Below are 12,826 nucleotides of genomic sequence, written 5' to 3'. Positions count from 1 at the left end.
GGTTTTTCCTTGCCATTGAGCTTTGCCACATCCCTGGAAAGGGCGTCTCTTCTGCCATTTGGGATTGTGCAGTCTTGACCTGCTGCCTGAACCTACCCACAGTCTTCTGTGCACCTACGATGACCCACAGGGCGAAATGTCTCTGCAGTTCAGCCTGAGTGCCTGAAGTGAAAGTACTTGAGAGCTGGCTTGAGGTGCCCTTCCTGGTTGAATTTCACCATGATTCGTGGACACATGCAAAATGCGGGCGGTTGCATAGAAGCACCAGTTGATTCAGGAAGGGTGCTAAAATGTGTGGAAAAGCCCTTGACGAAAGCAGCACTTTGGGACTATAAGCTCTGGTATCCCTGGTACGCCTCAGGCCGGGGCAACGTGTCCACTGAAGTCCACCGCAGGGTGACTCATGTTTGCCTGGAGTTCAGGGTTTTTCCCAACTCCTCCACATCATGATGACTCCCAGGTGCTCTGGGAGACTGATCCCATGTCCCTTTGTAGTTTGAAATGCGTGGAATGGGCCACCCCATCCCTCACCCAGGAAAAAGGGCTGTGAGCTTTTGGCTCCCTGCCCTGAGCCTCTCCTCAAAAGCAGGTCATCCAGGCTTCTGGCCTCTGGGATGACCTTGCTGAGCAAAACAGCTCAATTTGGGCGTGGGTCTCTTTCAGAGAAGGATGCTGGCATCTCGTTGATCACAAAACCATGCTGTGGTAGAGCCTGATGAGCGTAAGCTAGGTCCTCCGGGCTGTCGCTCCGGCCCACAGGGGTCTTCCTTCCAGCCCACAAAGGACTTCCTTTGACGTTGAGCTTTGCCACATCCCTGGTGAGATGAGGCTCTTCTCCCATATGGGATTGTGCAGTCTTGATGTTCTGCTTAAAATTACTCACAGTCTCCTGTGTGTCTACTAGGTGTTGAGATGCTTCATGAGCAAGGAATGTTTGTGGCCCCCCCAGGGCTCTGGGACACAGCATAAAAGCCTGCGCTGCTCTAGGCTCTGCATCCTCCTCTCTTGCCTCCCTTTCCTCGAGGAGCAAGGTAAGCCTGAGTCCGCTCCATCTCTCTCTGTGAGCTGAACTGCTGTCTTGGTGGCTACTGAGGCTGATACTTGGGCTGCCTCAGCTTTGCCCTGCCATACAACTGTTGAAGGGCTGCAATCTCTTTGCCTTTTGGGGGAGGTGGCTGGGGAGAGCTGGGAAGAGGAGGGCTCTTTCAAGCAGAAGGGGATCCATGGGGCTCAGCTGCAGGGAGGTCTGCCCACCAGAACGTGCACCTCTAGGAGGCCGTCTCTAACCAAATGGCCAAGGGCGTCCAGTGCCATCTTCAAAGCAACAATGGAGATGGGGTATGATCAGTCTTTCCACAGGCACTTTAAAGCCACTGCGCTGGGGCCTATTCCAAAAGTGGGTCAGCCTTCCTGTGCCGTGCAACTCGGAGGGCACAATGAGGGCCATGGCAAATGTCGGCACACTGGGTGTTTTGAAAACAAAGAGTCTCCACGGAGAGAGCTGAGGAAAAAAAAGACAGACAGACTGATATTGAGGTTTGTGCTCCCTGCCTGCTCTGTGTTTCAGCTTTGCCTCCCTCGCCGAGAGATGTCTTGCTTCAGACCCTGTCTCCCAACGCCCTGCGGCGCCTCCGGCCCTACCCCACTTGCAAGCAGCTGCAGTGAGCCCTGTGTCGCCCGCTGCGCTGACTCAACGGTGGCCATCCAGGCCTCCCCGGTGGTGGTGACCCTGCCGGGCCCCATCCTCACCTCTTTCCCTCAGAGCACAGCCGTGGGATCCTCGCTGTCAGCTGCTGTTGGGAGCTCCCTCAGCGCCGGGGGGGTTCCCATCTCTTCTGGAGGCTCCCTCGGTCTGGGGGGGTCAGGGCTGTGTCTGCCTCCCACCCGCTGCGGTCTGAACTGCTGAAGCCAGCAGATCATCCCCTTTGGAGCACCAAGGAAGACAGGGATCCTGCAGCAGCAGGAGCGTAGCCACGGCTTGCAGGTGGGCTGAGTGTCCTCATCCCACCGCGCAGAAGGGACCTGTGCCTGCTGCTCCTCGCTGCACTGCAGGCCTCGCCGTGTCTCCTCTGGCTCTGCTTTGCTCTGAGCTCCTCGGGAAAGGGCTCATTCTCTTCTGCTTTGCTGAACCTCCTGCTGACGGAGGGAGCGTGCCGGAGTTAGGGCCTGCTCTTGGTGGGCTGGCATTGCCACCGGCTGGATCGAAATGGGGAAAGGCAAGCGCTTTGCCTGGAGCTTGTCCTTGGGCTATGGGCCATTCTCTGTGCCTCCCTGAACCCAGCAGACGTGTTTCTCGGTCTCTGTTCCGTGCCACTGCATTTCCTCCTTCTCATTAAAGACTTTGTGCAGCACAGCTGGAGTCTCGTGGTGGTTTGTTCTCCTCCCCGCTCAGTTCGCCAACATAGCTGCAAGGTTGTCGTGGGTTAAGCCCAGCTGGCAACTAAGCACCACACGGCTGCTTGCTGTCCAAAGAATATATAAAGCATGTGACGCACAGTGCAATTGCTCACCGCACAGAACCTGATGCTCAGCCCATTTCTGAGCTGTGATCCCTTCACCCCTCCAGTGCCAGCTCCCCCAGTTATATACTGAGCATGACATCATACGGTATCAAATACCCTCTTGGCTAGTTTGGGTGAGCTGTCCTGTCTGGGCCTCCTCCAGCTCCTTGTGAAAGTAAACTCTATCCCAGCCGACCCCAGGATAAAGGCTCTCTCCCACGACCGTGAGTCTGTCCCCATGCACGGGGCACTGCCAGTTGTGGGTGGAGCTCCCTGAACTGATACCAGAGCACCACAAATAAACAAGCAGGCAAGAGAAAGACAGAAAAGCCTCAGAGAAATGGATGGCACCAGAAGCAATGGACAGGGGTGGGAATACAAGTACTGCCACACACAGTGGTAATGAAAGACGGGAAACGGTTGCCCAGGGAGTGTTGTAGCATCTCCATCTTTGGAGGTGTCCCACATCCAAGCAGACAAGGCCCTGAATAGCCTCCTCCACTTGAGGCTGCTTTGAGCCAGGCTTGGAGTGCATGCTCTCCACCTCAGGTGTTGTGTGATTCTCTGAGCCCCTGCTGGATGCCCTCATCCAGGAGCAGCCCTCAAGACCAAGGGAGCAGAGAGGGGGCGAGGTCCAGCGCTCAGGAAAGCTGCAGAGGTTTGGTGGGCACAGGGCAGCAGAAGGGGCACTGGTGTCAGTCCCAGGGCTGGGAGCACAGGAAAGGAAGGAAGACGAGAGTGCATTAAACCATTGCCCTGACAGCAAGGCAAGGCTGCTAATCATAGAATCATTTATGTTTGAAGAGACCTTCAAGATCATCAAGTCCAACCATCACTCATGCCCACTAAATCATGTTATGGAGTACCCCGTCCGCTCGCTTTTTGAATACCTTCAGGGACGGTGACTCAACCACTTCCCTGGCCAGCCTATTCCAATGTGTGACAACCCTCTTAGTAATGATTTTTTTCCTAATATCTAACCTAAATCTCCCTTGCCTCAAAACTTGAGGCCCTTTCCTCTCGTCCTATCTCCAGCCACCTGACAGAAGAGAGCAGCACCCACCTCACTACAACCCCCCTTCAGGTAGTTGAAGAGAGCTAAATGTGTAAGCATGCTGAGGAAAGCCCTGAGGGAGCCAAAAGCTCAAGGTCCCACTGAGATTTGAACTCAGATCGCTGGATTCAGAGTCCAGAGTGCTCACCATTACACCATGGGACCTCCTGGACAGGTGTGGTCCTTCCCCTGTGGCCACCCTTGCCGAGCCACATGCTCCTGGCTGAGCCTGGCAGTCTCTCCATCTCCCAGTCTTTCCTTGCCGTCTCTGCTGCTGCCTCCCTTCACCCCCATGTTGGACAGCCTCCCAGTCTGCCTCTGTAAGTTATTGCCTGTCCTGTTCTCACCTTGTACCTCATGCTAAGCAGCCGTTAACCACATATCCTTACTCTTGGTTGCGGTCCTAGCCAAGCTCCTGACCTTGCCAAAGGAAGCGACCAAGACAGAGGGCAGGGGATGAGGTTCAGCAGAGAGAAGAGCTAGCAGGAGGACCCAAGGCAGCTTGTTATGGGTTGCACAAGCTGGACTGCCTTCCTCTGCTGGCACAGTCCTGGCTGACTTCAGACCCTGGTCCTCTTCTGCAGGACACGCTGTCCCCTTCTGCCCCAAAGCAGCCCTTTCCCTCAGTGAGAATGAGGTTTTTCTCTCCTGAGGCTGCTCCAGACCGGTCCAGACTTAGGTGAATTCTACTATTAGCTCAAGGCAGCTCTCCCACATGCCCTGGGTCCACCTGGCCAAGGGTCCATGCACACAGTGGGGAGAAGCTGCACTGAAGCTATCCTCCTTGCGCCAGGGTTTGAGTCTGTGTGTTGAGAGCAGGGCCCTTCCTCCCAGCAGTCAGACAGGAGGAAACACATGCGGGGACACTCTACTAGATCTCAGACTTAGCCCAGGACACTGAGGACGCAACTGCCTGGTACCTTTGGACTGCCCAAAGCACTGGGCTTGCAGCTGGTACTTCTGAACCCACAGGACAGACCAGGCTGCTGTGCCCAAGCCTAAGATTTCAAATGGCGAGTTACATTCAGAGAGGGTGTGAGAAACACCTAGTCGCTGGAGAAGGGTTAAAATTCCAGAGAGTCACAAATCTGAACGCATGTCGCGGAGAAGCAGCATTGCTGAGGGCTTTCCTCATCCATCCCTGGGATCTGCAGGACCGAGCAGGGTGGGAGGAGTGCCTGGGAGCAGCAAGAGCAGGGCCCAGTCTCTGAAGGTCTTGCAAAGAGGTGGAGGGACCCCCCACTCCAGGGGCTGGAGCACGGGGAAAGGGACGGCCCTTTCCCATGCGGATGCTGTGCCGCTGCAGGAGGAGGGATGTCCCTTCTGGGGCTGAGACAGCGTTTCTCCAAGCAATGGAGGGTCTTCCTGGGGCTCTGCTAGTCTCACCCAGCACTCGGGGAGAAAGGGTTCTGGGCCAGTGGTTTGTGTGGGCCAGTGTCCACAAGGCAGCTTCCTTGCTCGGGGCATTTTGTCCTTGGTTTCCTTCCTGGCAGCACTGCCTGCTGGGGCTGCCATGGTCCCCAGACTGTTTGCTTCCCCAAGGTCACGGCAAATGTTCCGTCCACTGTAGCCTCCGATGCTGCTCCTCCCTGCGGGACACTGCGGGGAGGACACTTTCTGCCCCCCTTACAGGCTTCAATGGGCAGCCAGAGATCTCCCAGAGCTCCCCAGCTCCTGGGAGCTGCAGCTCAGGCCAGGCTGGCTCACGCAGGAGGCCAAGCCACTCCTGTGTCCTGCACTCCCAAGAAATTTCTGGCCCAGGGCAGGCCTTGGCAAGCCAGTGAGCTACCTTAATATAGCAGAAGCCCCCTCACCGTCTATTCTCCAGGCTGAACAATCCCAGCTCCTTCAGCATCTCCCTCAATCCCGACATGCTCCGGCATGCTCTGATACCACCCTGTGCATGTCCCCTCTTCCTCTTCCTGTGTGCACAGGAGGACCTCTTCGGTGGCTCTTACTTCCTGACTGCGGTCCTTCTGAAAAATGCCACCAGTGCTCGTGCAACCTGTGGTGGGATTGCGTGAGGATGCCTCTGTCCTGTCAGCAGTGTTGGAGAGAGCCTGCCATGCCCCTGTTGGCCTCTTACTGGTGGGCCTTTACTCCCACCTGTCCCTCTTCCCACTGGTGCTGTCCGTGTTTGCTGGTGAGGAACTGCCAGCTCAGGGAAGCTTTCTGGGTTGAAATCCTGCTGGTCAATGCCACATCCTGGATTGCCACCTACAGAGTGTGCCACTGGGCCTGAAAGAGGGAAGGACGTATTGCAGGGGCTCTCCAGCTTTGGGAGCAGAGGGCAGAGGAGCTCCCTGACGACTAAGGAGAGGGAAAAGTTGCCCCATCTCCAAAACGGGGGAAGAAGGACTATCTGGGGAACCAAGGAAAGCTGATGATAAACTGGAGCAAGTTCCGCGGAGGATCCCTAGGATAGTCAGGGGGTGGAGGGGCCTTGTAAGGAGAGGCTGAGGACCCAAGGCTTGCTCAGCTGGGAGATGAAAATGCTTAGCGGGGATCTAATAGGAGCCTCCTGGTGCCTACTCCAGGAGGCTACTGCGATGGCTGGAGGATGAGCGCCACGGTCAGAAGTTGAGCAGGCAGTTTGTGACTGGCTACACAAACACAAATGGTCACCCGGAGGGTGCCTAAGCATGGGAACAGGGGTCCAGAGAGGCTGTGAAACGTCTGTCGTCAAGGTATTTTATGACCCGAAAGGACAAAGCACTGATCAGCTGGTGGGAGCCTGCCTGAAGCAGGAGGATGCACTCTCTGACTCCCTGAAATGCCCTCCAACCAGAAGGGTTGTTGGAGGGGAAAGCGGAAGCAGGGAGAGAGGATTTTGTGGGTGAATGTTTGAAGAAAGCCGAAAGCTCCACATTGCAGGGGAGAGGAGAGGCATGCAGAAAGTGACTTTTGTAGGGGAGAGTGGAAAATGGAGTTCCCCAGGGGCTCCCCTCCTTCCATGATTCTGTTCTAGGCCTACCCACCTGCTACTGGTGGGGCAGCATGGGTACGCCCGTTTCTCCTTCTACAGGAGCTGGGACTGCAGCAAGACCTGGTCAGCAGGCTGAGCAGAGCCCCCAGAGGGGCAAGAAGCCTCCACTGAAGAGAGAGAAGCCATGAAGGGGGGCAGCCAGAGAGAAGAGCCTGTCAGGAGTGGGACTCGAAGCCATGCCTCCCAGGGAGGCTGCAACCTGAACGCAACGCCTTAGACCACTTGGCCATCCTGACCCGCTGCTGCTGCTGCTGCTGCTGGTCCGTGCCCTGCAGCTGCCAGAGCCAGCCCACCTCAGCCAGCCTCCTCCTGGCACTGCTGCAGGGGGAGCTGTATCCTGGGAGCACCCTTGCCTTGCTCCCACCAAGGGCTGTGGACTGGCGACCGCAGCTCCTACACGCGCTTCGTACCACATGGAACTGGAGTACCCAGCACAGGGGCAGCACACTTCTGACACATCTCCCAAAGCCCAAGGCACTCCTTCAGGGGAGCAACCAAAGGAACCGTCAGTGAACTACGGCTCTACGCACGCCAGTGTCCTGTCAAGGTTTCCAGGCACACGTCTACCTTTCCCGTGACTTCCTCCATTCCCTCCAGAGCCTCAGGGGATGGCAAGCCAAGCACTTGGCCTGCAGCACTGCCAAGCACTTGGCCTGCAGCGCTGCCAAGCACTTGGCCTGCAGCGCTGCCTGATGGACGGTTCCTGGGGCAACAAGGGTGCTTCCTTCTTCCCTGCTCGGGGCTGGGAATGCTGGGCAAGGAGGGTTGTGCAACACCAACACCTGGGGGAACGCTGTGTCGGTCTCAAGGAGTCAGTGTATGGGAAAGGGTCTGGAGAGTCAAGGCAAAAGGACAGGAGATGTGCCAAGTGCAGAGCAATGAGTGGGCCCCCATTCCTGCGGGGAAGAGGCTGACTTACTGCCTGTGATGTAGAGGAGGAAGGAGGGCACAGCTCTCTGGGACTTGTTGCTTCATGGAAGGAGGTAGACTGTAAGGCATCTCAGGGGGTCACTAGTCCAAATGCCTGCCTAAAGCAGGGCTAGCCCCAAAGCTAGAGCAGGTAGCACAGTGCCTGAGCCCCACTGAAACTTGAGTGTGATACCCAGGCATGGAAAATCCCAAACAAAGTTCTTCGGGCACCTGCTGCAGTGCTTCAACACTGCCTGAGAATCTCAGAATGGTACAAAGCAGCCGCTGCAGCCTGCTGTTGCTAAATGGGGAAGGCACTGTGGAGCCAGGCAGAAGAAAAGTTGGTCTGTGTTGGCCAGGAATCAAATCCAGGTCAACTGCTTGGAAGGCAGCTATGCTCACCACTATACCTTCAACGCTCCTGCATGCACTGCTGCCTCCCGCTCCTCCAGCCCAGAGCCTGGCCTCCCTCCTGCTCCTCCACGTCCCATTCCTGACTGCCTCCTGCTCTGCCAGGTCACCAACTGCCCTCTTGCCTGCTCCTCCGCTTCACAGACTATCCCACCTCCTCCTTCCAGCCCCCTGCACACATACACACGACCTCAACCGGCTGGCACGTGGGTGTGCTTCTCTGCCTGTGAGCTGTTGGCTACGGAAACTCCAGCTGCTGGCTGCTGGTAATGGTCACACTCCCCATCTGCGTTCATATGTGGGCCAGCTGCGCACGTACTATGCAGGTGCATGTGCGTTTGCGTGTATGTACTGACGTGTGGAAAAGAGACTCCACAATCAGTGAGATTGTAAAGTGGGTATGTTCATTCAGCACGGGGGGTAGTCTCACCAAGTCATGCGTGCCTGACTCAGCAGTTCAAGTTTTTAAAGTCAGGTGTTATATATTCACAATACACCTATACATATGCATGACCTATCCCCGCTTCATATTAAAATTAGCTCCAAGAGGTCATTTCCATAGTCTTCTCTCAACTGCGCTTGCGCAGTGCCTCTTTATGGTGGTCGTCTGGTGGCCGCAGAGATGAAGATAGATGACTCCTCTTCGTCACCGCTAGTAGCCTCTTTTCTTGCGCAGGCTCAGTGGTTTCTTGGTACTTACCCAAGCCGCAAGACCAGTCTTGCCTCGCTCTTGGGGCCAGCTCCTGCTTCCTATCAGGAACTGTCTCTCCCTCATTGGCTAGCTCTTGGGGCCAGCTCTTCTTATCAAGGACTGTCTCTGCCTCAGCTAATTTCAACAATGTAAGCGCTAAACATCATCTTTCATCCCCCTTTATTATGTCTACTGAGATTCTTCTGACTCCCCTTGTCTCAGTCCCCCCTTTTCTAGGAAATAGTAAATTCTTTTACTATATCTAATCCTAGTAGTTCTAATACATTGTTTCCCTATCTAGCATACTCTCAAAATATTTGGTGGCACAAACAGTTGTTTTAGCCATGTTAAATTTGGCAACCAGGAAGTTAGTTTTTCCCATACCTCAGAAAATCCCCATGAAGTATTATCTTGTGAGTTGAACGAACACGTTCCCATCCCATGCTACGCTCCTTGTCCCCACGGTTGCCCATATCACCGTGTGAAAACTAAGTGTCCATCAGGATTTTCCATGGAGTTTTGGGTGTCTTTTTCACTCTGGTGTGATAATCCAAGCGTTCTGTTCCTTGATCCTAATTGTGGTGAAGGAGGTAAGTAATACTTGAAATGGTCCACTGCGGCTCCAGAGTTTTTTCTGTAAGAGACTTTATATACACATAATCTCCTGGTTGAATATTATGCACAGGCCCATCCAAACCTCTCCCTCGAGTCCCTACCACATGCTCCCTGATTTTATTAAGTTGCTTACCTAATGCCACCATGTAAGAAGTCATAACTTCATCCCCCGCTTGTACAGACACCCCTCTCTGTATCCCATAGGGTTGTCCATACAGGATTTCAAAGGGGCTCAGTCCTTCTTTTGCCCTTGGTCTTGTTGGTATACGCAGAAGGGCTAAAGGGAGAGACCGAGGCCATGTCAAATTTGCTTCTTGTCTTAATTTCACAATTTGCTGGTTGATTAAGTGGTTCATTTTTTCCACTTGACCACTCGACTGGGGGTGATATGGAGTATGAAGCTGCCAATCTATACCCAAGTGGTGGCTAATTTGTTGTACTATTTTTGAGACAAAATGTGGTCCTCTGTCAGAGGATATGGTTGCTGGAACCCCAAAACGTGGTATCATCGCTTGTACCAGTATTTTAGTTACCTCCCGAGCTTTAGCTGTTCTTGTTGGGAATGCTTCTGTCCAACCTGAAAAGGTATCAGTTAATACCAATAAATTATCGATACTCCCCTTTTCTTGGAAGTGCTGTAAAATCAATTTGCCATTGCTGTCCAGGCCCATTGCCTTTTCCAATCTGGCCCATTTCCGGCTTGGGGGTATTCTTAGGATTAGTCTGGAGGCAAAGATCACACTGTTGTGTCACCTGTCTCACCGTGGTGTATAAATTTCTAGCCACAATTTCTCTTACCAAATGATTATACAGAGCCTCTGTTCCCCAATGTCTTTTCCTATGTTCCTCCCGTATCAAATGCCAAAATAAGCAAGAGGGAACGATGAGCTTTCCCTGTGGGGTATGAGCCCACCCCTCTTCATTATATGACCCTTCTAAATCTGTAACGAGCTTCTGATCTTCCTTGGTGTATTCTGGCTTACCTTCTAGGGAGATCTGCCTATCAGGAATTAAGGCCCCTTCTATTTTCACCTTTGTTTTGGCCACTTGTTTTGCCTCTCTGTCCGCCAGCTCATTCCCTTTTTCCAAATCTGAGCTCACTTTCTGGTGTGCCTTAATATGCATAATTGCTACTTTCTTAGGGAGCTGGACAGCTTCCAGTAACTTCAGAATTTCTTCTGCGTGTTTGATATTTTTCCCTTGAGAACTCAATAGTCCTCTCTCCTTCCAAATTGCTCCATGTGCGTGTACAACTCCAAAGGCATATTTTGAGTCTGTATAAATGTTCACAACTTTGCCCTGGGCCAATTCCAGGGCGCGGGTTAGAGCAATTATTTCTGCCTTCTGTGCGGAGGTGTTCATGGGAAGAGCCCCTGATTCTATTACCTCTTGGCTGGTGGTGACGGCGTATCCTAACTTCAACAGGTGGAGCACTTTTCGCTCTCCCGGGTGCATCGGTAGCCCATACCCCCGGGGTACACTTGGTTTAAGATGTCCTCGTTAATGCTTCCTTCTAGGGGTAGACTGGTTAAGGTTAGGCTCAATATTTGAATATATTGTTGATCTTTTACCTCCAGAGTAATTTCTCCCTTTTTGAATACAATTTTTGCTCCCAATTGTTCCAACAAGTCCCTTCCCAGAAGTGCCTTTGGGGAGTTGGGCATATATAAAAATTTATGAATGCCCCACTGTTTTCCTAATTTATATTCTAAAGGTTTACAAAAATATGCCTTTTCACTTTGGCCAGTCGCTCCTTTCACCATGACATAATCATCTCCCAGGGGCATCAAAGCTTGATTCAGAACCGAGTATGTTGCTCCTGTATCTACCAAAAATTCTGCCTCTTGTTGTGTTTTCCGTAGCTTAATTATAACCAGTGGCTCCACTAGGGTAGATTCCCCAGGTTCCCGTCAATCTCCCTTCACATGGGCTACCGTTCTTCCTGTTTGAGCCCGCTGATCCTCTTTGTTCCTTGGGCATTCCTTTTACCAATGACCGAATTTCTTACACAAAGCACATTGATCCTTGCCCAGTCGGGGCAAGTCTCGTCTAGGCCCTCTTCCTCTTTCTTCCTGAATAACAGCCATTAATTTCCTTTGCCCTTGCCTTTATCCTTCTTCTCTGTTACTAAATACTCTCCATGCTTCATCCAACAATATTTCTAAATTCCTACCCTCTGTAGGGCGTAATTTCTGAAGTTTGTGCCTTATATCCCCTGTAGATTGACCCCAAAACAGGGAAACTAATTGTTGTATTCCTACCTCTGACCCAGGATCCAGTGGTGTGCTGCGGCGCATCACATCCCTCAGTCGATCCAGGAATTAGAATGGAGACTGGGAAGGGCTCTGTTTAACTGCATATAAAGCTGAACAATTTATAGTTTTGGGGATTGCTCTCTCCATTCCTTTTGTAATCCACTCCTGATACCCCTGCAATCTTTCCATATGTGCAGATCTATTAGCATCCCACTTTGGGTCTTGGAGAGGGAAATATTCCTTAATGTCCCCTCCTGTAATCTTATAATGATCTTCAGCAAGGTTTCCTACTGTTTTTAAAATCAGCTGTTTCTCTGTCTCAGTCACATATGCCAACAATAACTGTATATCCTTCCAATCAGGGTTATGCTGTTTTACAATAAATTGGAAATGCTTAGCTACACTTATCGGATCTCTCCTATAATCTTTTGCAACCTTTTTCCATTCCCCTAGGTCAGCAGTAGAAAAGGGTACTTTGATTCACATCGTCCCACCATCTGGCCCCACTGCCTCTCGGAGAGATACTTGTAAAGCTGTTGAGGTAATTTTCTTCCTAGTATGGGAAGATACAGGACTGCTCGGGGGGGTCGGAGTTCTATCTGAGTCTGCATCCTGTTCCTGTGGTCGAGGGGGAGGCTTAAACAAATCAGTTAAATCTTGTTCTGGTACCTGATGAATTTTATTTGTCTTTGTACATCTTTGTCCAATACTACATGCTGAACAACACCGCCTCAGTTTACCTCTAAGCTCCTTGTTGTTTTCTCGCTCAAGTGCAAGCACCACGGGGTCCTGTGGGGATACCATTCCACAGTCCCTTTGCCACTCCAGATGGTTTCGGAGGGTGAAAAACATGTCTGCATATGAAACCTCATCCCATTTTCCTTCTCTCCTTAAAAACAGCATTAGTTGTAATAGAGTATTATAATCTAGTGACCCATTAAGTGGCCACTTAGCATCACTTTCTAACTTATACAACGGCCACCATTGATTGCAGTATTTAATAAGGTTCTTTTTACTTTCCGTACCTCTGGTCCCAACAATATCTTTCCAGTGGGCAATTACACAGCCCAGAGGACTCTTCCTTAATACCCCTCCTTGATTGTTTCCCATTTTATATCTCCTCCTAATGATTCTTAAGTTTGATCTTGGCTTCTCCTTTTAATAAGCTTCCATGCAAATTGTTTCTTACACTTCTTTTACACGTACCAAATCTGGAATTAAATTTTACTTTACACACCAATGTCAGTATTTTGGATTCTTGGTGAGCTCTTTCCCAATCATAAAAGTGTGGAATTTGGAGAATACACTCAAGGCAGTCTGGTTTCTGTCTGCTAGATGTACAGTGCCAGCTTCTCCCACAAGGTTTACACTTCAACAAAACCCAAGCCAGATGCTAATTATTAT

The 12,826-nt window shown here is 51.9% G+C and overlaps 1 non-coding gene across 1 annotated transcript; it reads right to left on the bottom strand.

The window, feature by feature from the left end:
- Window positions 1-3,648: 3,648 nt before the first annotated feature.
- Window positions 3,649-3,720, bottom strand: TRNAQ-CUG (transfer RNA glutamine (anticodon CUG)). Its single transcript has one exon. It is a non-coding gene; the product is annotated as a tRNA-Gln (tRNA).
- Window positions 3,721-12,826: the final 9,106 nt, after the last annotated feature.

Source organism: Buteo buteo, chromosome 13 (assembly GCF_964188355.1).
Source record: "Buteo buteo chromosome 13, bButBut1.hap1.1, whole genome shotgun sequence".
NCBI classification, from domain to species: Eukaryota; Metazoa; Chordata; class Aves; order Accipitriformes; family Accipitridae; genus Buteo; species Buteo buteo.
This window is presented reverse-complemented; position numbering and strand designations above follow the sequence as displayed.